This window comes from Carlito syrichta, unplaced genomic scaffold, assembly GCF_000164805.1.
Source record: "Carlito syrichta isolate Samal-C Ts95f unplaced genomic scaffold, Tarsius_syrichta-2.0.1 Scaffold303364, whole genome shotgun sequence".
Taxonomy (NCBI): domain Eukaryota; kingdom Metazoa; phylum Chordata; class Mammalia; order Primates; family Tarsiidae; genus Carlito; species Carlito syrichta.
The window spans coordinates 401,394-405,104 of NW_007247460.1; the positions used below are offsets into that span (position 1 = coordinate 401,394).

The 3,711-nt window shown below is 53.7% G+C and overlaps 1 protein-coding gene across 1 annotated transcript in view; it reads left to right on the plus strand.

The window, feature by feature from the left end:
- The first annotated feature begins 6 nt into the window (after window positions 1–6).
- The window catches only part of SCUBE3 (signal peptide, CUB domain and EGF like domain containing 3), a 34,784-nt gene continuing 31,079 nt past the window's right edge, over window positions 7–3,711 (plus strand). The window contains exon 1 of the mRNA XM_021712566.1: window positions 7–77. The gene's annotated coding sequence lies outside the window, so the exon portion shown is untranslated. The remainder of the gene's footprint in view (window positions 78–3,711) is intronic.

Genomic DNA, 3,711 nt, shown 5'->3' on the forward strand with positions numbered 1-3,711 from the left:
GGGGCGCGTGCCCGGGCTCTGCCTGCTAGTGCTGCTGGTCCACGCCCGCGCCGCCCAGCACAGCAGAACCGCGCAAGGTAAGGACGAGAGCGCACGCCGCGGGACTGCCGAGCTGCGGGGCCCGCGGGCCTGGCGCGGCTGCCGAGGACAGGGCAGGTGCTGGGGCGCGTGCCGCTGTCAGGACTCGGCTCTGTGCGCCCGGACTCCGGGTGGGGAACCTGACCGCTGGGCGCTGCGCCCCGAGAGCCAGAAGCCGGAGGAACCCGGGCGGCAGGGATGGGTGAGAAGTTCTGGGGGGCAGTGGGCAGAGGCGACCATGCACCTCGGAATTCTGCCCTGCTTCATTCACCTCCGCTTCTTCGGAAGACTTCGTGTCCTCCCGAGTCGGAGAGAAGATCGCTCAAACACTGCCAGAAAGTTTAGCTGTGGCTTAGAGAGACAGAGAATGAAAACTTTTGAGCCATGCCCTGTTTGCTCTTCTCACCCCCAATCCGCCTGCAGAATTAGAAGTTTCGAAGTTGCTGTGTTATCAGTGGAAAAAAATGTTTAAGAAAAATAGCGTCTTTTCTGGAAAAGCCAGCTCATTCCTCGCTAGATGGTAGGGGCTGAAGAGGAGAAGGTTTCTGTGACTGACTCCCGGCAAGAATGTTGCTTCTCTGCCTCTTCGGGGGGAAATCTCTTTCGTCTTGCATGGCTTTCATTTCTTATCATAATATTTATTTATTAAGGCCTCGGGTTTCCAATTCCATTTAAATCCAGGTCAGAATTGCATTAAAATAACAAAGTAGAATTCCAGGCCACGGAGCTCTGACAGATCCCTCTAGGAATTAAAGGGAGGAACAAGAGGCCTCCCGCCCCCGTGTCTGACCCTCAGCTCATCGTCCGGCGGGTCCCAAGACTGCGCAGCCAGAAGCCAGGCTGGTGTGCCACAGTTCTCTTGGGACAGCGTCCCCTCCTCCTTGACCTCTTGCTGTACCCCTCCCCCATTGTGTCCTCACCGACAAGAGATTTATATGACAAAAAGAAAATTCCTTCTTGCTCGGTTTTGCCCAGGAGGGCAAGATTCTGCCTATTGTCCGTGGCTCCTGAAGCTAGCTGGGGTGAGGAGGTGGCTGGGCCAGAAGGAAAGTTGAACTTGGGAGTTGGGGAAGCCTGAGTGTCTGGCAGTCAGGTTGCTGAGTTCGGGAGCCAAAGCGCATGGCTCTGAAGTTGCTCGGCTCTGAAGCTGCTCTGTGCTGGATGGGCTCCTGCTCTGTTGAAAGGAAGGTGCTACATCAGAGCCACCCTCCTCTCCCAAAGCACTGCCTCTTCAGCTAGCCTCTCCCCCTCCAACCAGCCCTTTAACAGAACTGAAATACTAGAGACCCTCAGCTGTCAAATACCAGACCCCACCCCCACATGTTTCCAACCCGAAGTGCCTCTTCTCCGCTGCTGGTTCCAGACAGCCCACCACCACTGCTACCCCAGGCTGGGAGCAGCCCCTCTCCTCACTGTGGATTTGCTTGTTTTCATAAACAAAGCTGGCTTTTGTAGTGCTCGCTGTCTTACTCATAACATGGAATTAGCCAGGGAGTTTAGTCTAAAGGAAGGAACAGATTTCATGAAGTAATCTGGAGACAAGATAAGAGCCTCTTTCAAGTTGGAGCCAGAGTCTATAGTGGCCTAGTGAGGCTGAGAGGCTGGGGGCAAAAGGAGAAGCAGTGTATTCAAGGAGGCTCTAGGGGCAGAAGGAGACCTCTCCCAGGGACAGGTGCCATCAAACCTGGGGGATGAGCCCACAGTTCATGGACAAGAGTCAGTCTCTCCAAGGCTACTCCAGGGCTCCCTCTGTCGCTAGACACCATGCTGGATGAAAGGGCTGCCAGAGTGGAGGCTCCTGCCCTCAAGGAACTTACTAGTTGTTTTGTCTCCTTCTTATCTCATTCACAGGCCACACTGGCTCTGGCTGAGCTGCAGTTAGCTTAGCTCCTTCCCTCCTTCCTTTCTATCCCCGAGTCTAGCTTGGCATAGAATGGAAGCCTCTCATTGACCCTGCTGTTCAGGAAATCTGTAAAACCCTGTCTGCCAGAGGTTGCCTGACAGCAGGTTCGCTGGGTCTGAGGGATGTCTCTGAACCCAGATCTGCAGGCAGAAGCTGTAGGAAGCCCAAGTACTGACCGAGTAAGGAGGGCAGCCTTATAGCTTCACGCGTAGACAGAGGCTGTGGGCATCTAGGAGGCCTCTCTTGCCCCCAGAAATATCTCCTGGTTATCAGCAGTGCCAGAAAATGTGCCCTTAATGCTATCCGCTTTTTAATGAAGCACTAGCAGGTCTTTTAAATACGAATACACTTGGCAAACATCTTGCTGGGAGTTACTACACCTCTAGGCATATCTGTATCTCTGTCCTTTTCCACCAGAGATTCCCACAACAGGAAAACCCAACTCATGTGGAATGGGGGTGGGACAAGAAAGTGGACCCTAAGTGTAAAGGGGTGTGTGTATGTATGTGTATGTGTGTGGTTCACCACGGTCACCCACAGGCGACGTTGCTGGGTGTCTGTCTTGTGACTTAGTTGCTAAACACGAACACTGATATTTCAGTGTATGCGAGAAGTGTGTGTGGACGAGGCAGTGGGCGAGCCTGTGTGACCAGGAGGGTGTGAGCATAAGGGTACATGGTTTTGAGTGTTTTTCAAGTGCCTGTCTGTGTATTTTAAAGTAGACAGACTGGATAACCAAGATAATTGTTAACTTAAAAGCATTAATTTGCTTAGCTTTCTTGGCGGAGGAGGGGGTGCTGGGGGGGCAGCAGTGGTTAAAAAGACCTAATCCTCGAACAGGGCTCAGGTTACAGCTGAATGAAAAGGTCTCGGGCCTCCAGGGAAACTTGTCCCCCGGGCAGCTCTGGGAGAGCCAGTCTGACCGTTTAGTTTACCTGGCAGCTTTCTCTCCTTGTTAGGGATAGAGTTTTGATAAAGTCGTGTATTTAGAGTTTCCAAGTAACACCATCCTTGGGACTGAGCGCGTTCATGTGGTGGCAAACAGTGTCTCTCTGTCTCGATGGTGTCTCTCCGGGTCTCTGTCTGGGTGTATGTGCCTCTCTCTTTCTTTCCCCCACCCCTCTCTTCCTCTTTAATGTGGCTGTTTCCTCTCCTCCCCGCTTCCCTGGGCTCCTGTGGCCAGCTCTTACAGTGAGGGGACTGTTTCTCCTAGCCCCTCCCTCCAAAATATGAAATGAAAACCATAACCCTGTCAGCGGGTGAGGGTGGCCCCGTGGGCAGCCGGCTACTGCCTGTGCCCTTTCCAGGCCACACTGGAGAGAGGGAGAGTCCCCACTTGGAGCCTGATCTTCAGTCAGTTCCCTCTAAGCCCGCCCCCCATTTTTCTAGAAGGGTGGAGAAGGGGGTGGGCTGCTTAGAAATTCCTCAGGAACCCCTTTGACCTCTCTTTTCTCAGTGACGTGACTGGGGGCGGGGGAGCACAGAAACCTCCCCTGCTTTCCACCCCTTATTCCTCATCTCCTTGAGTCTCTGCATGGTGGAATGGGAGAGAGGGGACTAGACACTGCAGGCAGAGAAAGCAGAAAGTCATCAGCAACCCTCACATGAGATTGCTTCCTGAAACCTTCAGGAATCTGAGAGCATGAGAACCGGTTTGAGATGTGAGCGGCTGGGACCTGTTGTAAAAGGAGCGGGCCCAGCCGGGCTCGGTGGCTCAGCCTGTAATCCCA